We start from the raw sequence: 22,438 nt of genomic DNA on the forward strand, positions 1-22,438 counted from the left end.
AGTTAAGCAAAACTCTCCCAATAGACAAGCATGGCTACATGTCCTACAACATACTTCTCCTTCCAGTTGATACTTTGTTTTTTTGCGTTATAGCTAAATAAAAGTCTGTACAATTTTTAGCGAGGTTCTTTTTCCAAATAGGATGAGCTTTTCCTGCAAACTCTAAGGTCATACCATAGCACTAATGGTGATGCTGTTAGTAAAATTACCGATGTGCCTGACTGTGACATGTTCTCACATGCCATTGCCTCCTCCTCTCTAATGCTGTATTTTCTTCCACAATGTAAGAGATTTAAAATTATTTCCCATGTGCACAATGAAAAAAAAAAAAGACAAGAAACTGGGACTGGGACACTAACAAAAGTAACATTAGAGCACAGAGGATAACTTGGTTGTGTATGTGCGTGTAGATGATATTTACACATATTCAAAACAAAGCTGGGCATCTTTGACATGTTGCTCAGGTGCCTGTCTACGAAATTTGCTTTACTTGTTTATTCACCAAACTCACTGGAGAGAGAACTGAAGTGAAATTCTAATGTCAGTGGCAAGATTCTCACTGAGCTCAAGTTTGTAATGTGCCTACCCATCACCAAAGATCTAGTCTTTGAAAAAAAAAATAAAAATGTTGTTATCAAATAAGACCAAATCCAGTCCATTTTAAGTTGGGATGGGTGAGGGGGGGACGGGGGGGGGAGGGGAAGAGAGGGGGAAGCAACACAGAAGAAATGGCATTTCTAATATTAATTTACCAAAAGTGTTTACCTAGAATTTTTCTAATCTAGTTCCCTGTCAAACATCTGACTTGGACTTTTGAGTTTCCACTTGAGATTATTTTAATAAATTTCTCAGTGACAGAAGAAGGTTCTGTAACAAGAGCTTTCCACTCATTCAGCAATAAGGTCACCTTTACTGCTATCTCACACTTACTGAGTAGCAACTAGCAATAGCGAGTACATAACAGAGCAGTTCACAATTCACCCCCTTATTTTACCCAAATTACCACCATTTATATTTAAATCACATTAAAACAGCACTACAGGACATAAAATGCAGGCCTAAAAAAGACATCTAAAATGAGTAGAATAAGAGCAAGATCTTTAAAAACCATGACAGGCTTCTAAGTTTCCATCTTTCCTTCTCATACTTTATTTCTTTCTAGTGACATCTTCCAATGTTGACTTAGTGAGCCAACGGATCAGAAGACAGTGCACAAATATTTCTCCTTACAAAGCAAAGGTAACTGAGATAGAGAGAGCTACAGTTGCTTGGGAGCAGCCATCCTCAAGTCTTTAACCACTGTACTGACCATCTGAAGCACAAGCACTTACCTGTTTCTGAAAAAAAATTGCCAATTAGCTACGCAGTGCTAGACTGGCTCCAAAGACAAGACAACAGCTTCAGAATACAGACTGCCGGGATTCAAAGCATTTCATCCCCTATCTAGAAAAGACTGAAACCTGCGCTAGAAAAGCCCTAATCTGTCAAACACTGAGTTTCAAATAGTTACATTGCTATTAAAACCAAACAAAAAACATCACACCACTAAAACTGCAACAAAAGAAGCCCCCTTGTGTTTTCAAAATGTTTTACTTTGGTACCCAAAAGAAATGTATATGCATGCTTGCAGCAATGCAGACAGTAAACTGCATACATGGTCAACTCTTGAGTGATGGATATCAAGTGACTGATGTGATACTAAATATTATTGGAAAGAGTTAACTATGAACTGGGAAAGAAAAAGAGGAATGTAGAATGCCTGTGTTTTTGAAAGGGCAGATACTGCTCTATTCAAGTACACATTCATTTAGAAGACTTTTTGTAATGTTTTGAAGGAATCACCTTTGTACAATTTATAATTTCTGCCTTACATTTTGGAAGTGTTGCTATACAGTCCATGAGAAATACTAGTTCTGCCCTCGGAATTGCAGCACACTTCCAAACTGTAAGCAGTCTCTTATTTCCCCTTGTTAATAACTGCACAGCAGATAAAAGAAAACAGTTTGACTAAGTCTGTCAACCTTCCTAAACCACACAGCAGTTGAACTTAGGGCACAAAAACTCAAGAGACTTCCAAGCCAGACAGCAAGCTTTGTTGGAAAAAAAGAAGAAAGCAAGACTCAGGAAGCCTAATGGTGTCACAGTAGCAGCAGACAAGAGTTAAGAAAAGCAGAAACAAGAAGAAAGGGGAGAAACTGTGCTTCAGAGGAAAGGACCTGTAGAAGAGAAAGGATTCTGCACTCTTTTGAGGTACCGAACTGAACATCCCAAACAGAAAATCCATCAGCTATGAATCTCAAAGCTGAGGAGACAGTTTTAGCAGATGTTCACCTCAGTTTGTGTTAACTAGAACTAGTGTCCCTCAGGAAGATGGTCACAAACCAGCAGTGAGTACACTGAGAGACAACTGGCTTTAGACAAGCGACTTCGTGATCAGCACAAATGCTTGAGCCCTGTCCCCTGTGGCTATCCTGTGTTAGTTGCAGTGTGCAGGTGCTGTCCAAGAGGCATGTGCCAAGGCCCATGGTGCCTGTACTGGCTTACAGAAACAGTAGAGGCCACTGGCTCAGTAACCTATATATTAAAGTTGGGCTCTCCATCCTATTTTCCTTGCACCATAGCGAACAGCAACTCAGTTACATCATTTTTGTAAGAGATGGAGACCAGCCTTCTACTGTGAAAAAAGCAGAAGAAGGCATCTGCTACAGCAGTGAGCCAAAAAGCAAAAAGCTCCCAACCAGTGTGCCATCATGGAAAAGACAAAATTCATGCAATTAGATGAGCAAACCAAGTTCAGGGCTCTCCAAGATGAAGGGGACAACTGAAATTGTCATCAGAGCTATTGCTCCAGGTTGTGCAAAGATAGTGCTTGTCAGCTCAAGTTTTGGGTGTATTCCATCATACCTAGTGTACCGTAAAGCTGGAGGAGGGAGGTTGCTAGTCTCTGTGCTCTGGTTCCTCTTAGGAAATGGTTGAGTCTGCAACTTGCTGCAAGACATCAAGAGCAGCAGCAACAAAACAGCTGGTACTCACAGACAGTGCCTAGGAGTGAGTTGTCACACCGTGTTCTTTCTAGGGAGACATTCGCATCCATTACTCTAAAAACATGTTTTTGGCATTCTCAGGAAAGCTAGAAAGACAGAGCCCTGAGATATTTTGGGTTGAGTTAAATCACCGGGGAAGACTACATAGCAGCTGCGTTGCCTGCTCCCTGGATGAGCTGTGTTGTCGGCATTGACAGATGTCAGCTCCAAGATGTCAACAGGAAAGCTGCCTGAGAATGTTAAGTCTGAAACATGACAGTACATGGCTGGATGTAAGTCTCTTTGGCATGGCTCCTTACACATACAAAAAAGGCTAACTTTAAAAAGATTTCTTTTGCTTTATTATTTGCACCAAAAACTTACATGACATATTGTTACTGGCATAGCTAATATTTTACTACCAAACATGATGCAAGAAAAATCACTGCAAAGGAGCAATTGATGATCCAGATTCTCTAAAAACAATTTCTATTCTAAAACACATTTTAAAAGGCAAGATATAAGCCGGTTGTTTAATTCTTTCTTCCAGTGTCCTGAAAGTTCTCGAGTATCTCAATCCTTCCAACCAATAAACAGAAAGTGAAAACATATTCCTTTACACTGCCTGAGCTGTGCCAGGATGGATTCATTACCTACAGTTATAAAGTGCTTGTGGCGGGTTGTAAAATAAAGGCCCTTTGTACCTATCATAGCAAATGTAATGCTATCTAGATCTGACTTGCAAGTTCAGCACTCACCGCAATTTCAGGAGCAACTGGCAAAATAAGTTTATTTTTATAGGATCAGTTCCCCAGAACTATAGATTACATCAAATTTAGGTTTATATATTTAAATAAAGTTCACAGTAACTCCGTCTCTCTCTCTATCCAAAGCATCACCACAAAAATTTGCTTCAAACCAGAATTCAAGTAAAGTCTCCTGTGATGAGAGATGCGCTCTGTGTGTGCTTAGATGCTTTCCTGAAGCAAGGCCTCCGACCTGCACTTCGGGGAAGTGAGAAGGACTCCCCCATCTCTGCAGGTGCTCCAACATCAGAAGAGAAACTGCAAAGCTCATTACCAAAGCACAGTGGAGTTGCATTTCTTTAGGGAATCAGGCCACTCTTGGTCCAAAATGCTATAAAACAAGCAAACAAAAAATCTAAAGCAGCAAGGTAGCACCTAATTTATCTTAACAACAGGTCACAGCAAGCTGTCACAGCCCAGAAATACTTGTACCATTTTACAAAGCAGTTGTAAAATAAGATGTGTGTGTACACTGTAACTGCATATATGCGAATGTGTATATATAACAGCTGCTCTTGACTCAACTTCAATAAAACTGAAACCTGTGTTATAATCTGCTATAAGACACTTTTGGCCCAGTTTCCCATTGTGGCAGATCACCAGTTCCTTGAGACTCAGTTTACCTGCTTTCCATCACATTTCATACATCCCATCATGTCTCGAGTGAGCATCGCAGTCTCCATACTAAAAAACATTTCACAATTTTTTATATGTAAATATACAAATAACTGGCAGCTATCAAAGTATTTGCCACAACCAATACTGATATGAAAATCATGTTCTGGCTATGTACACACACATTAGTGCAAAAAGCAAGGCTGGTTTGTATTTTGCTGCTATCGGTGCCTATTTAGAGGATCTTTAACAAAATAGGAAATATTAAGAAAGGCTGAGTTACAAAGCTGAGTGTTCTGCAGACTCTACAGTAGCAGGCCAGGTTAAAATACACTGTTAAGCATATTGCATTTACCAAAGCAGCTCATTTCCTCAAGAAAACATAAGTCTCGGAAGTGAAAAGTTGTACTCTTGAGTACTCAAGCCAACTTTTTAAGCTCCCTTGCCATTTTGCATACTAGTTAGGAACAGCTTGTTTCTTTTCCTTTAACCATAAAACTGTTACTTGAGGACTTCATTTTGCAAAGGAAAAACACAGACAAATCAAAACTTCTCATCAGAAACCAAACAAGCGTTCAAGCGAAATTAGTGTTTTATCCAAGAGAATTAAAGAAATCTGTGAAATCCTATCCAAAGTAGACTTTTGTGTTGTCTGTGCTGACATCCACCCCTGCCTTGTACAAGAAATTCTGTACTCTTATTATGTGCTCAGACGGTCTGCTTAGCACCAACCCAAAGGCAGAAAGGAAAATATACTTAAGTTTCCTTTATTTTTCAGTGCCACACTGACATCAGAAGCTCTAATTGCAGCAAAACACCACAGGCTGTGGATATCCATCTCTCTCCAGCATATCCATCTCTCCATTTCTATCTGTCCACAGCTGTTACTTTCCCTGCATGTAACTCCCCAAGACCCAGCAGAACTTGGGGCATAATAAAACATTTGATTCCTCCTCTACAGTAGATTTAAAATTATTTAAGATAAACAACAGACACCACCCCAGAAGACAGACAAAAGTTTCTAGCAGACAAAAACAGATTTGACTGGCAATGAGCCTCCGTTTTGGAAGAATAGAAAAAGCATAAGTCACTGCAGGCAATAATAATCTTAATAATGCAAATTGTATCCATAGCAGTAAATCATACAACTCCAGACACAGCTAAAGAACTCAGCAAACCATCCCTGATATTTCACTTCTGCAGTGATATTCACCTAATTTCTCTAACATAAGGCTGCCTTTCATTGAATAATCACATAATGGATATATGATTTCAGGTGACTGTACACCTTCAGGACATTATATACTTTGCCTCTTCTCAACAGAGCTAACTGACCTTCCACAGAGTTCCTGGGGAAGAAAAAAAGTAAATTTGTAAATGATAGATATGTGCTGCTTCACAATGTGATGGTAACATGATAGAGAGGCACATACCAGTAAGTCTGAAATGCATGAATATTTCTCTAAATAACAAATACAGTTGAAATGGGCAAGAATTACCTCAGTCATTCTTAACAGGGGTAATTTTCTTTGCCACTATCGCCTCGTGTTCTGCATCACTAGACTAAGTGCTAACAATAGTGCTATCAGGCAAGTCTCATTAGAACGAGTCTGAGAAAAGTTCCTTATTGCCTCCTCAAAGACCTCCATCAGTCCCAAAGATTTTAGCTCCTGTTCATTGGGAGGAACATTACAGGTGCTGCTTAGCACAACCAAGCAGACCCTGCGGACAACCCTGTGGACAGCAGGAACTCGAGGCACACTGCCTGGCCCGAGATCTCCTCTACCTGGATTAACGAATGTGTTCTAACATCTTCCTGAAGTCCACCATTAATTCCTCTTGACTGTGGAGATCCTTCATCACACCTGCTATTAACATGGAAACTGACATACATATTAGGAAGCATCCCGTTTGTTACACAGAACCTGAACGGTGAATCTTAACAGTGCCACGGTGGTTAATTCCTACCCCCTTGAGCGAGGCTACTGCCACTACACACGACATGGTTATGCCAGACTGAAGTTGGGTTTGTGCTAGCTCCACAGCTTCAAGTTCTCAACAATACTCCAGGGAGCTCTGATATCAGCTCCTTCTTCATTCCCCACCAGACGTGAAAATGTTTCATAATTTTCCCAACAATTTTCAAATAAATAAAGTACTCCCTCAAACCGCAACTAAATCAGCCATTATCTCCAGTTTTCTGGTAGACCTTATACTCTCAGTACAATTTTCATTTCTACAGGTTCTTTATATCCCGCTTTGGAAACACAATACTTAAAATATCCTCTATTCAACAACTTCTATACGGAGTAGTTATTCTTACATACCTCTGTGTTTGTCAAAATCTTATTCAAGATATGAGGCGGCAGAATGAAAAAGTGACAGAGAGGTGAGGGGAAGAGAGAGAAAGAGGGAGAGTCTTCCAAGGAGAGATTTTTGGCACTCAGCTTCAGTGCTGGGGCTGCTTTTGTCACCAAATGGAGAATTTCAAAAGAAGTTTCAAATGAAAGGATCCCATCACTAACCCTCAAGATAGACTTGAAAAAGGACTGAGATGCCTCAAACACATTGTCCAAGTCATTGAAGAAATGCACTGAGTCTGTTTAAAAACCCTAAGATACTAAGGGTTGCAATAAGTAGTACCGAATTCCATCTAAAAAATATTGTTACGTTCCCCATTACCAGTTCCGCACTATTTTGCTGTTTGCTTCCATTTATGAAGGACATTTTAAAACTGTTTTTGTTCAGGGACAAGTATTTACCAATTGGGTTATGGCCTTTACTAGTCCATAAGGTATTCCCTGGTGCTAGGATGGAGGTTCAGGCATGCAATAGGGAGAAAATAAAAATAAGTGATTACATTACTGTGCCCGCTCCACCGGCACAAGCTAATTGCATCTGGGAGAAAGGTGCTAAAATGACAGAGTTTATTTGGGAAACAAACCAAAACAAAAATAATCCCATATAAAGATTAAGGTTTTCACAACAATTCTGTGAACTGAAAAAAGAAAACACCCAAACCCACGTATCCTGTGAGGAAAAACTTATGTGAGCGACCTCTTACTACTCTGCAGGTCCCCGAGACGCGGGCAGTATCGGCAATGCTCCCAAAGCAGCACAGAAATCGCAAAAACAAGTTAAGACAAGGCAGAAGAACATGCTCCAGGTCAATATTTTCAATTTGAAGCAAGAATCCTGTCACGTGTCTTTTACTCTGTGCAACACCAGGGCTGAAACCATGCACAGGAAGCCTGACTGTGACTCACGCCCGCTGCAGACAAGCACAGACAGAGAAGTGAATTGCTGTTTCCTCTGCCGATCCCACCCCGATCAGCCCCGGCAGGGCGACAACCCCCCAGCTGTACAAAAGGCGCAGTGGCACACGCAATACCAAAGCGTCAAGATCAATACAAGGACCTAAAAGTGCACTTGGAAATACGCTGGGTTTCGATAACCTCCAGAGCACTTGACCTGAACGTAACGCTATTAAAGCACAGATGCTCCCTGCTCCGATCTGAGGTGCTTTTCCTGAAGTGGAAAACACGCGGACGGGTGCAGCTCCTGCCCTAATGGACCAGAGAGGAGCTATAACAGCACTTGATCAGCCAAGGCAGAAACAACAGGCACTTCAACTTCAAGCAAATAGCTAATCTCTTGTCACCAAAGGCGCTCAAGAAGGTTTCCAGAGTAGTCTGAAGAGCAATAGCCATCAATACCCACGCTTTCCCAGTCCACTCACCATCTTTATCCCACCTGGACTGAGTGTTTGCCAATTCACTCTCCTTTGAACATTCATTTTAGCCCCATGTTGAGGAAGTACAAATATTTCACTCCTTTTTTCCCTAAAAAAGACACGGTTTAAGTCCAAAATGCTATATTGATGGTGCAGCCTGCAATCTCTTTCCCAAATTCATCGAACAAGGGCAGCATTGAACCCCACTGGATGGGTAATTTTCCAGTGCCACCATCACTGACGTCCTTCTGAAGGGCAATAATAAAGAAAAGTACACAAAACCAATCCTGTTTCCTTCTGCTAGTGAAACCACTCATACATGCTAGCATTCTGATAAGATCTAAAAAGAATGAATAGGGATATCTGATAAACCAGAAGAAAACAAGTCACCTAAGCATCTGAATACACCCAAGCTAAAGGCACAACAGAGATGCAAAAACTAGCAACTAGTGAAAGAACAAGAAACAACAGAGAAAAATAACCAAAACTACAAACATTAAAAAAAAATACAAACTAAATTCACTAGTCAGGGACAGAGGATTAAGAATATCTTGTTTTTCAGGCAAAACTTCCCTTTCAACCTTGTACTCTGAACTTCTTGTATCATGGGTTTGAGTTTGGCAATTGGTAATGAATAAAAAGCAAAACATTTGTCATTGCCCAGACTCTTTGAGATCCTCAGCCTTGAGTCCTCCATCGGGGGATTGACTGTGGCCGTAGGGCTGCTGATTTGCCCCTCTGAGCCACAGGAAGCGAGACATGAGGCGAAGCAGGTGGCAGCGAAGCACGATGCAGGGATACCGCACCGCATCCCGCAGTGCTACAAAGCCACCTCAAAGCAGCACCACAAGGATTTCACCTGTGTGCTCCTCTGGAACAGCAAAGGGGCTGAAAATGTGTAGCCAAATCAAAATTTTTTTGCTTCCTCCCATTACCTGCAAGGAAAATATTTTATATGGACCTGAAGTACCAAAGCAGATTTCAGGCAGGCTGTGAGCTGAAGCATAACTGTGTCAGCTAGGCACACAGAGAAAGAAACAGCTCCTGACAACAGCTGAGCTCTGCGCAGTTCCCCAGCACCAAACCAGACTTCAGGCAGGCTAGAATTTCACTTTGGGAATTTTATTCTTACTTCCATCACAGACAAGTAGCAGTCCTTCAGGGTGCAAAATGAAGATGACAACATACACTTAGAAGTCATTTCTCTACACAATTGAGGGTGGGCTTTACCGAATAACATGAGTGTCTTTTTAGTGCTTGCTCTGTATTAAGAAGGTACAAATAAAAAACAAACACACACACACACACACAAAAAACAACACTAAGAAGGGTAGACATTTAAACAACTTTTTCAGTGTTCTACCTGCAGTGATACATTAGACTAATCCAAACCCCTTCTGAGTTTAATATCATGAGTAGAAACCATGCCTGGAAACAACTTCCACCAAACACCAATAATGGACTATCAACTTGTATTTAATTTAATTTTCATTTCCCAAGTTCTAGCTCATGAGGAAAGAAGACTCAGAAACTGCTACGTAAAAGCATTTTAGATTCAAAATTACATTCCTTCAATTCCCTGAAACATACCAAGACATTTTCATCATTTAAAAAGTAGGCTTTACTCTTGCTTGCCAAGAATTAAAAGAATTAGTTGTAACACCTAGCAGTTAATATTAGAAGGGAATTTTTCTAATATAGTGATTTTGAGGGAAGACTATTTTCACTGCTTTGGATCACTTGGCAGTCTCTAGTCTTCATATTTATTTCTAGGACAAAGCTAGAAATTTTATATCGAAGTTGCCTGATATTACAATATATTTACCTAAAAAAAAATAGCAGGGACACTTCCCACTAGACTAGGTTCTTAAGTCTTATTACAAGATGTTGGGTTATTTTATTTATTTATTTTTATTTGTATTTATCATCATGAGGGAGAGCACATTGAGAAAAATAAAGTTTTGTCTTTTCAACTGGCAAGATGTTTTAACCCAGAAAAAATGATGTTTCAGCTCCTCGTTGGGGTGTAGCCCCCTCACTGCCCAGCCATGTGTCCTCCCTCGGGCCAGGAGAGAAGCTGCCATGAACAAGCCACCGATCACAAGGCCTTCATACATTCCTGCCTATCCAGACAAAACACAAAAGGTTGGGCTAAATAACTGAATGGCACAACTATTTGATGTAAATAGCTCGATATTAAATTCAAGATGTTGAAAGAATCTGAGTATTGTTACACAGTGCTCCTGGAACGAGCTCAGGTCCTGAGAGTAGTGCAAATAAATGCACAAACAGCACTTAAAAGACAGTATTTTCAAATGTCAAGATTTATGGGGTTATATTCACCAAACAATCAAAACACAATTTTCCAAACGTAAATAGTTTTTCGGTTTTGCTTTTCTCAGATAAGAGTTGTGAAATACAGCTGGCACAGCAGCAAGGCTTTGTAGTTGAAGGAAGCTGGTAAAGGCACAAAATAGCCTGCGTAATGGTAACAAATACTGCTATGATGCCTTTCAACTCCCACTTAAGGAAACTAATACAAACAGGCACACACTCTATTCACTTTGAGAGTATATGGCTTTGTAAAAGACCTCCAGAACTGAAGCTTAAATCATCAGCACTGAATAGCGATCAGGCAAAGCCAAACAACACGAGCGGGGAAATGGTTTCGTGCAGGCGGTCTGGTTTCTCTGTTCTCTTCTCCTTCCTCATTAAATTGGAAAGCTACAACTCGGTTAAAACAAACAAACAAAAAAGCACAGTAACAACAAAAAGATGGTGAAAAAGAACAAAAAAGTTTTCATCAGTAATGGTTCCTGTAAAACATCCTTTATTCTTTTGTGGCATAGGTTTCCCTTTCCTTCAAAGAAATCCAGTAAACAGATTCACTCACATTCCTCTAGCACTAAAGTGTTTAAAAATACAAAATATATCATGTTAAGAGAGAGACTTTGTCCATCAATTCTTAGAAACATCAGTTGTCATACGAGGCAATTAGCAGGAAGTAAAAGAAAGTTTAAATTAAACGCTAAATTTTGACACTAACTCCCTTTTGAGAAAGCCACACCACTGTCCGAAGGATCCAGACACCTGCAGTCCCACTATGGGCCCAAATCTGGCAGACCTCCTCAGCAGGCCATTGCAAGTCTCTCAAGCGTTAGCCAACTGTTAAACCATAGCTGTCAATGAAATTTAAATATAACTCCTTACCAGGACACAGAAAAATATCTAGATTTTTCATGTTTAGGGAAAATCATCCTAGAGCCAAAGAACTAGGTATACTGAAGTGTACACACTCCTACTTTTCTGAATATGACATTAAGAAAACAATTTCAGAAAGCTGATTACAATCAATTTACGGTTTTGCCTAAGGCATGTTAAAAGCAGCAAAACAATGATCCCTTCCCCACATTCCCTAGTTACTTTTTTAACCACAAAATGCATGCTCTGAAGAAAGGTTTAACTGATTTCTGAAATATTCTAGCTGTCAGTCATTTTCCAGAAGCTGTCTAAACAGAACCTGAAAGACTGTCATAAAAATTACAATAAATAACAAAATGATACACCTAATTAGCACTAAAACACTACAACACAGCCCGGGAGAATCTCAGAAAAATTAACCCAAAGCAATCCACCCCAGCAAGAAGGAAAAGCTACACAAGATGACCCCAACATGAGGAGAAACGTTCAGTTTTGCTGGAACAGAAGGGCAGACCCTTACTGAGATGATTGTTTCCCTTTGCCAATGTTTATATGCACAAGATCATGGTCCATTATTATTATCTTCAGAGAGGAAAGCTAGGGAGCTGGCTCTTCAGCCATCCCATAGGTTCTCTCAAAGCCTTCAGCAAGCAGTCGGAGAGGGCCATCACAGATCTCTCTTTTGGCAAGAGCTCGGAGGAGGTGGGAAGTGTGACATTACACAGAAGTTGATATTTTCTTCTTTGATGGCTTCTTCAGAAACAAGCAATTTCATGATGCAGCCAACAGTGAGAGTCGTAACTCTTGGGACTCTACGCAAGAGGCTCTGCTGAACTCACCATTAAAGCCTACGTGTTTTTTCACGAAGGTCACAGCAAAATTTGTCAACCACCACTGTGTAAATGGCATTATGTCAATGATTCATGTAAAAAGTTACCTCTTCCCCTGATTTTGCTTGCAATTCTGTGATTTTATTTTCTAAAAGCAGAACGAGTGAACAATGCTTTCCTCCGTGCTTTAAACCGACACAGAGGCACTCTCACAAGAAATACTGTGCAGAGTTACAATCGCACCAATATGACTGGAAGACAAATGGGCCATTGTAGTATGTGTACAAAGCTAACAAGCTGAAACACTAAACTGCATGTCCAGTAACTGAACTTTCACATCTCAGAATTGAATAACAAAGTCCTAGAGGCAAAACGTACTTTGGAAAAAAAACAGAAATGATTGTATAGCCAAAGGTGCCTGGAGAGATGACATTTTAATTGTTTATTTTCAGGCAACTGTTTAATCAGCGTGTAAACGTTTAAACTGGCATTCAAATCGCACTGACCCTGGTCTAGCAACAGCAAGAAAAAGAAAAGAGAGGAGCAAAGGTTAACAAATGGCACAGGCCAATTTCATTCCTTGCCACACAGTTGGTTTATAGGGGTCCCTTAAAGCACAAAGCAAGCTACAAGACATTAGGATGCAGTTTCATTCAGCAGCAAGAGTACAGGAATGTTTATGCAGTTGTGAGATAAATACACTTTAATGAGTTCATATTTTAAACCTGATCAGAGCCCCTGATCTCAGTGGGGCTTCCAGACATCATACAGAGTATCAGTCAGAGCTTGAACTCTGTGTGATCTGGCTACCAGGCCGCTAAGCAATTTGTTGTATCAGTTCCACCATCACCTTCAGATATTGGAGCCCTCCTCTGCAGCCCACCTACACCCTAATGTAGCCCAGACTGTCACATGCAGATGTGAATTACTCACATATGCAATCTTACTTGTGTTTATCCAAACTTCAGTAAAGTTATGTGGATAGTTTCTACCATGACTTTGTGATTTGTTATGCAATGAGTACAGGTAAAATGTTGCATTTTTTCCTACAGATCAAGAATTCAGTACATTCCTAACTCTCAGAAACAGTCACCTTGAGTCAACTTATTTCTACGTACCACAATGAGCCAGTGGTAAGACAAACCTTGAGAGCCTGAGGAAATGACTCACCCAAATCTCTCACTTAGTGCTTCTTCAGTCCCAGGTGACACCTGATTCATCAGCAAATACACACTATTACTCACGTGGAAATCGGGGAGGTTTGACTGCATATATGATTGCTTCCATTTAAGCACACCAAAAACACCCTAAGATCAAAAAACATTTTTCAAAAGTGCCTTCAGATGTCCAATATGGTAAGATACATGTTCCATAATATAAATGTTTCATAAGGCTGTTTTCATACCTTTTGAAAAGTGTGAACAGATAATCTAATCACCAAATAAGAAACACACCATCTGTACTATGCACAACCCTATTCTTCATAAGCACATTTGTTTTAATTTTGGTTTGGATTCGTTTTTTAAATGCCCCCCCCCCCCCTTTTTTTTTTTTAAGTAAACAGCTCACAGGGGCAGTGTTTGTTTTTTTAAAACAGTTGTAACTTTAATTTTCCAAATGTAAAGTCAAAAAAGACACCAAACCTTGTGAAAGACTAGGCAATGGAAATTTCCAATTGACTGTAAAAATAAAAGTCCACCTTCTGTACTACCAGTGTAAAGAAATCCCAGTGTAAAGAAATCCCAGAAGTGATGACAATAAAAGGCTCTTGCTCACGTATAGACAGGAGAAACGGTAATACCAGTAATATGGCCCCACCTATGAGCAGCCACTTTTTCACTCAGTGAGCCAAAAAGCAAATAGAAACTGGTGTTTAAAAAGATGATTCAGTTTATCAGATGCTGATAATGAGGAACTAATGAGGTTCCAATAAAAACTCTCTGTACCTTCATGAGAACAAAAGTATCACGGTGGGGGAAGATGGGAACACAGACATACCTGCGCCATGCTGAAATTCAAGAGCTATATGTTAAAAATGCAAGTTTCCTATTTTGCTTGTTGTGCTTTACCTAAGTATTACTTTTGCAGCATCTCTACTCATCCTTCAGGCAGGAGAACTTGTTCTTCTCCCCCTCAACTTCCACTTTTTTTTTTTTATTTTTAATTTAGGGCCTAATTTTCAGATCTTTTGTGAAGTTGTACCCAGCACCCCTCTTTCTAGCAGGAAGACTTCAAGCAAGCAAGGATCATCACCCAACTAGAACATATGCTTCATGCCTCTTCTCTCCCCTTTATATGCATTTGTCTTGAAAGAAAGGACTATACATGAGTGAGCAACTCATCTCCACCATTTTGTTTTGTTTTACCATGTATCCCAAAGTGCAGTACTTTATTGGGCTATAAGAGACTGTTAAAGATAGGGTACATTCTGTTCTCAATAGAAACACCTGCATGAAAAGTGAAAGGTAAAGTGAGAGCCATACTTAATAAATCGTATTTCAAATGCTTAGCTCTTTATATCTTTTTGTTAAAAGCAGATGACCGAACAGCTTTAAGGGTAGCTGTTTCCATGGGTGAAGAAGGTGGGTGGGAACAGACTGCTTGGATATGCCACACGCACCCAGTGTCTGACCAACCTAAGAGTCTCCTGTGGTGAAATGACTGCTTCAGTGAAGGAGGGGAAAACCACTGGTGGTGTGTGCCCTGCTTTTGGCACAGCCTTTTTGACACCAACTCCCACAGTCTGCCACTCTCCTCAGCCAACAGGTGAAGATAAGATTTGGGTAGGTGGAATACAAAAGGCAGACAACTGGTTGCACCACCAGACTCAGACATCTGTGATCAAGGGCACCAAGTCCAACTGGCAGTCAGCCAGCAGCTGCATCCCTCAGGGATCAGCACTGCAGCCAGTATCACGCAGTGACTTTAGTAAAGACCACCGAGCTGCTCAGTACACGGAAAGGCAGAGCTGCTGTCCAGAGGGACCTTGACAGGCTACAGAAACGGACTGGCAAGAATCTCATGAAGTTTAGTAAAGGCAAACGCAAAGCCCTGCATCTGAAGTGGGACAACCCCATTCACCAGTACAGGCCAACTGGCCAGAAAATAGCTGTGCAGAAAAGGCTTTGTCTATTTTTTGCATCCACTAAGTTAAATGACTGTAAATGATTGTATTACAGATGTTTGGAAGTGAAGGATAGCTCCTGAAGCATGCAGCAAAGAAAGGGACTATTAGCATGAAGATATAACCCCAGTTCTCCTAAACTTTGTCATTTGAGAGAAAAGCCCCCTGTAAGTCCCTACATAGTGAGAAGAAAGGGGGTTAGAAGAACAGATGTGTACTTAAGAGTTATGCTGAGACTTTTTTCTTTGTTCTGCTTTGCTCCTTCTATAGACTTTAAATATACTTTGCTTGGAGCCAATATTGTCACTAGAAACGACAGCCTCCCAAGGGAAAAGCTGTGGCTAATACATCAGTTTAAAACCACTTGAACAGTCACAACTGGTCACAAGAGTTGCAGAAAAAAAGCAGCCTGACTGAGCAATGAAAAACTCAGGACTGATTTCTCCCCAGAGGGAAAAGCTTCTGGCCTCAGAAAAAAAATGGGTGGACTGTACGAGAGACTACAAAAAAGCTGAGATACTATGCTGTCTAAAAGACAGGCAAAAACGCAGGCAGTACTTAAGAATTATACCCTGTCAAAAAATGTCAAGAGAATTATAATGCTGGGAACAAAAACAACGTACCCAGATTTTAAAGTGATGATGATGTAAGGGTACTTGTTTGTTTGTGGGCTTTTCGTTTACTTGTTTTAGTAAATAATTCATAACAAGAAAAAAAAATCAATTGCCGTGACTGAATAGATCAAATATATTTTGCAAGGTTCAAAAGTTATTGTACTATTCACATGAGTGCAGCAAACGTTGGCCCAGGTAAATAACTTGTTATCACACCCCAACTGTGATGCAATATTCGGCGATTAGCAAATAACATCCTTGGATTCAGCTAAAACAAGTTACAAAAATCTATGAAAGCTAATGACTATGACTTACAGACATTTTATGCTCCTTTCATAAAAGGACTGTGGTAGTAGCTACTTACCTATACTTACTTTTGCACACCTCCTGTGTACACTGACCTAACAGTATAATTAATACAAGAACCTCCCTGAAATGAAGGTCTCCACAGTCTACAATCAGCAATTCGTACAGCTTAATAAGCTCAGATTACTTACCCACTGCAAAATTCACGTACATATACACAAGGACAAAAAGTGGCTTTATGATGGAGAAATAAGTTAAAAAAAACACTGTAGGAATTAACGACATTTCAACAGCTCATTTTCATCAACATATGAAGATCTTCAGCTCAAGCCCCTACTGTAAGTTTGGTTTGGTTTAAAGGAAAGATTGCTCACTTCAGTAGAATGTCCTTCAGTAGATAAGCTCCATCTCAGCCTAGACAGATGACCTTTTTGAGGTAACCTTCCTTAGAAAAAACAAATCCTCTGATAATGTCTGTGCAAAATTAGAGGTAAACACAGTTACTAGAGGCGACGCACGCAGCTCAGGGCAAACTTCTCCTTGTATTACCAGCACCCAGCCTACGGCTGAGTCACACTGGGCTTTTAGTTTGTTTTCTACTCACCCCTCCTACCCTTGAAGAAAGATGCAAATGCAAAACATATAGATTACACCTTTTTATCTCTATCTACAGGTAGATAAAGATATAAGTATGCATATAATACATATATATCAGGGTCCATATTTATCATGTGTCAAGCAGAGGAAGAGGTAAAAAGGGAAAATTGGGTTTCACCTCTTGTTCGTAAGACCCAGCTGCAGAGAGACTCTTCAAACAACACTGCTGCTTTTTTTTTTCCCCAGAGATTTTGCTTGCACATAGCCCACAGCAAATCACATTACATTAATGTGCAAAATCTATGTTAATGCACTACTTGGCTGGCAGTTTTAAGCGCACAGACGTCATGAAGTTAAAAGACTGCATTTCCCTCAGCAACTGTTACTTAGTAACCCTCAGCACATAAATAGAATTTTACATGGCTGCATATGTGTTGCGAAGGCTGGAATTTATGCCTCAATTCTACTGGCGAGCCAGAACCCAGGAAGCCACGCAGGGCACTGTACATCAAACTTGCACAATCTACGTTCAACTGCTTCTTGAGGCAGGGAATTTCACTGTGCATGACCAGAGAAGTATTTCCATTGCCATTCTCTTTCTGGTGTTTCATCCTAAAAAAGGTGCAGGGACAACTCCTTTGAAGTTAGACCTCAGACAGATTTTTCTGGTATTGCTCATCTGCTGTGCAGTGCAAGCTTCAGACACAAGCAAAACAGAGAATACACAAAGCTCTTCACCTTCATCCCTAGAGGTAGTATAATCTACTGGCTACGTAATCACCAGATATAATTGGTAGGGCAAACCCACAGACAAAACACTGAAGGAAAAAAAGAAAAGGAAGATAGATATGGGGCTGAAGAAAACAGGCGGAGCATGATCGATGTAAAAAAAAAAAAAATCAGACAAGAATACATCATCTGTACATATAAAGTCTAAATAGCTGTATTGTATTAACTTGTATATTTGATCCTTCCATATATAGGCTACTTGTGAACTCAATAGTTGATCCTTCCATATATAGGCTACTTGTGAACTCAATGACAGCGTACTCAAACTGCCTGAGTAAATATCAACACGGGACTTCAGTATCTTTTGGGACCAAGAGACAGCCTTTCCAGCATTGAATGTAACAGGCAGCCCCCTTGGAAATGTCTAGGAATCCTTTTTACTCAATTCCCTACCACTGCAAAATGATCTATTAACAGTACTCCGCTTCTTCTAATGCTTTCCTCTGGCACCCAACAGTTTTATCTCCCACAGTGGTTTATTCTAACAAAAGTTGAATGTCTTGACATAAAAACAACTGATGGAGTTACACATAGCATTTCACAAACAAGTAAATGAAGAGGTTACACAGATTATAGCTGCAGTTATTACATTAAGTATAAGCATATGGATAAGCAAACACATTTCATTTGCATTTCTTTTAGCAAGTTTACAATCCATTACAAAACATCCATCATATCTTCCCATTTTGTACTATGAATAAAAGTCTTAGGGTTTATTAAAGATTCCCCCAAAAGGATCATAGAAAGCCAAGCCAACCCAAACACTGTCCCACCTGCAACTTTTCTGCTGTAAGAGGTTATTCAACAGGCACAAGTTCTCATTGCAAAATTCCAGAGAATCAATGCTTCAAAATACGGGTTGCTACTTAGATTTCTTTTCTCTGCTGCAGCCGTACCTTCATGCTAAGAGTCTTGTAACAAGCAAGATGTCTTAGCTCAGATCAAGAAGTCTTGAGTCCTGTTAGGCATCAGGCATTTTTGCTTTCAAGAAAAACAAACCCAAGCAACATAAAACACCACCAACAAAAAACAACCAACTAAACAAAAATAGGAACCATTTCAAGGTTTGAAATTAACCCCACTGAAGACTGACCAAGAAAATTCCAGCTGCCCAAAGCTGTCCCTGAAGTCCTCATTTTCTTAAAGCCCCAAGACCCACCTTGGCAGTGCACCAGCCTAATTGAGCTCTGCGCAGGAGACTTGGCCAAGACTTAGTCGGGGACAGGGACAATTAGCTGGCCATCTGGCTCTCTGCACAGAGGAAAGCAGCTCTGCACCTGCTCCACCAGCCCACTGCTTGTAGCCTAATTGGTTAAAGCAAGATGATCAGAGCAAAACCAGAACAACTTGCCTCCTGCTGAGACCCGTGGCTCATGAGGTGGGATTGAGGCCAACCCCTGCTCCTGGTGGAGCCATCTCCCTCATGGGCTCCACATTCAGAGGGTCTCCAGTCCCTTACATACAGCAGCAGCAACTATTAAGAATTACATTTTCTTGAAATATTGAATTGTAGGGGGGAAAAAATCAACACCGAAAGTAATTTATCAGGTAAATGAACCTGCAAGAAACCGAAAGCTAGATGTTGCAAGTCCACATTCTCCGCACCTACAAATCACCGTAACTTAATTTGTCACATCTGAACATAATGGATTACTGTGGTTCAGATCGATCTCAACTAAAATATATTAACATAAGTTTTCTCTGAACACAGATTTGCTTCTGAAAGAAACTGTAGGTTAGCACCGTATCACAGGAGAAAGCCTCTTTCTACCAGCAAATATCCCGCAGCATATTGCAAGTTATTTCTTTCAGCAGAAAAAAACTAAGTTTTAGTCTTCATTATGTACATCTTTTGACCTAGAATCTCATCTCATGTGACTGAGCTCTAGAAATAACATCAACCCTCCTAAACATATTGAGTTTTCTGTGTAGCAGGGGACCCAAGATAGAACAACTGTTACTTTATGCAGTGGGTCTCACCTACTGTGAGCTCTGAAGCCTTCCACAGAACACCAGGAGATTTTTATATATTCTATTACTACATACTTAAGATGTTAAATATCTTATTAAATATTTAACAAACAGATGGCATTGGCAAGTATTGAACCATCTTTAATATATATTTTATGAGATATAAGCATTCCTCATTTGTTACAGTCACTAACGTGAGATGCTGATTCAGAGTCCCACATTCACCAACCTGCATCTGCCAAGTCTCATGAAAACAAATGGGATTTCAGACACTGGATTACAAAAGGAAAAAGAAAGCAATTATTCAAGGCTTTCTCACTGTGCACCATAAGGCAAATTTCTTCTACAGTAGAAAGCTTTGGCTCGACATTAAGAAGAGATTTAGCCTGTAGTTCATGGGGAAGATCAGAATGGACAGCAAGCTGCCCTGGGGAGAAAGGCTGCTGGTCTCAATTCTTAAAACTCACGGAGTGAACACATGTGCAGCCAGTCAGGGGTATAAGCAGAGTACATATATTTGAATATACACTCACATTTTTATAGGTAGTTCAATATACGCTTGATCTTTTTTTTATATATATTTGTGTATGTGTGTACATTTATATATATACATGCATGTAAGTAATTAAAGAGGGATTTAAAGTTTTTGCGCATGGTTCCCCCTCACAATTGAAGCCATGCTTCCCCCAGAAGAATTCCATAGCCATTCTTCTGTTTTCTGCCGAAGACAAATTCTTCAACAGGTACAAATGTAAAATAAATAAATAAATATATATATATATATATATATATAAAAATGATGATGGTTGGGTATAAAAAAATAACAGAAGAGAGCTTTGATTTCCAACTCTTTCAAACAATGGCAATGGCACTACTAGATTGCTTGAAGCAAGGTACTGTGATAGGGATAGTTGCTGAACGTCTTTTGTCAACACGAAGAGAGAGATCTGGCTGGAAGTGAACTATTTTTCAAGTAGATGTGTGTTGTTAGAAAAGTGCAAATTTTCTCTCTTCTACAGTGTTCCCACCTCCCTGATAAGACTGCCTGTCAGCTGGCTGTCTCGTCACTGTTTCCAAGCATGCAACTGCACTGTTAATCATTAAATGCTGTTTCTAATGCCTCAGGAGATCAAAACATGGCACTGACTGCATTAGAGATGGAAATACTAGCAGAAAATAACGTGCTGAAAAAACCTGCGTGCAAGGAGTAGGGGGACAGAGAAGGTAAAAGGAGGAAGGAAGGGGAGGAGTGTGAAAGACTAGGAAAACGTGCTAGACATTTAGTAAGTCAGTTATGACCACAAAACCATAAATCATTCAGATTTCAACGTAACAGTCTCAGCCAGTACCTTTTAACCAAGACGTTTCCAGCATGTTGGGATTTCCATGAGTCATCTGAAAACCTTAGCGCTACCAGACAGTGAATCTAGCCCTGAAGCTTTTACACAGAATGGGAATAACTGAGGGCCCAAAATGGTGACTTTTTTGTTGTTTTGATCATAAGTGACTTGTTTAAGGATAGATCTCATTGATGACAGCCTTGCTACAATTTCTGGCATCAGGTTCTTGTCTGCATCTTTTGAGCTGTATGGAGGTCACAAGCAAGCTGAGTTCCCCCATACCTCCCTAAATTCAGTGCTGTTACAACTGCCATATTTCAGTTAAAGCTAAGTCCAGGTACACCAACCTCAACGTCATCCTGTGGCACTGTGGGGAAAAAAAACAAACACACAACAAAAAAACACCACCCACAAAGTTTCCATCATTGTCTCTTCCTGATTATAAGAGATGCTCAGAAGTCCCCCAATTATCCAATGTAAATGGTATTTATCTTGTGTCTCTCAGCTCTATGCAAATTCTCATATTGTAATGGCCACATCCATGGGATGCTGCACAGAAGATCAGATTGTTTTTCGAATGAGCCTTATCTCAGCAATCAAGAACAAAGTCACGTTACTCTGCTTAAAAGTTTTTCAATTTCCTTTTGCAAAAGACTTTTTTCCTCCAGCAAATTTTTTCCTCTAGCAAATACTACTCAAGTATTTCCAGCATAAAAGCTGAGGGCATGTGAAAGATAAGTAGAAAGGAAAAATATCCCATGACATCTTAGCTCAAGGTGGAAAAATACTTTTTGAACTGCAGCCGCAGGTAAGTTAAATTTACTTGGTGTACAAAACCCTGCAATTACGTTAGAAAGTGCTGTTTATTGTTCAACTTCAGCTTCTGAAGTAAAAAGAGAAGTTATTGTTAAAGTGACTCTCTGTAAGAAAGTCCCTCATCTTTTTCCTTCTGATATCCATTTCATGTTTGCTGAATTTACAAATTAAAGAAAGATTCCCCTCACCTTAACTATGTGGAATTCCTCATTTCTTGTGGCAGGATGCTTAGCATCAGGCTTTAGCTTAGGTTTTGGCTTTGTACTGTTGCATGGTGTAAAACCATGCCTACCAACAAGTTTCATTGACCCAGTTTCACAATTACATTATCAGAAATGTAAGTAAGTGTGAAATGGAGAAGTCAAATAAACCATTGCTCCAGCATGCAATGCTCCCAGCTGGTGCCCAGAAGCATGTGAGACAACAGAACTAGCATTAGGGGCAGAAGATGAGGACACTACTGAACTATTGAACACACTTTTACCAGGGCTCAATACTTTGACAAGTGTCATGAGAAAGATTTGCCAGTCATTGTCCTAGAGATTGGAGATTCTGCTGGGTTTGGCCCCATAGGCAAAGCTCAGTGAGCTCTCCTCTAATAGGAAGAAAGCAATTCACCCATGCTGATTTTACAGATTTAACTGTGTTCTATGGTAATATATTACATATCGCA

General features: G+C 40.1%; 1 protein-coding gene across 3 annotated transcripts in view; it reads right to left on the reverse strand.

The window, feature by feature from the left end:
* Positions 1 to 22,438, reverse strand: part of MBP (myelin basic protein) — a 115,362-nt gene that overhangs the window by 61,099 nt on the left and 31,825 nt on the right. The window lies entirely within an intron of this gene.

The sequence above is a fragment of the Anser anser genome, assembly GCF_964211835.1.
Source record: "Anser anser genome assembly, chromosome: 2".
NCBI lineage: Eukaryota > Metazoa > Chordata > Aves > Anseriformes > Anatidae > Anser > Anser anser.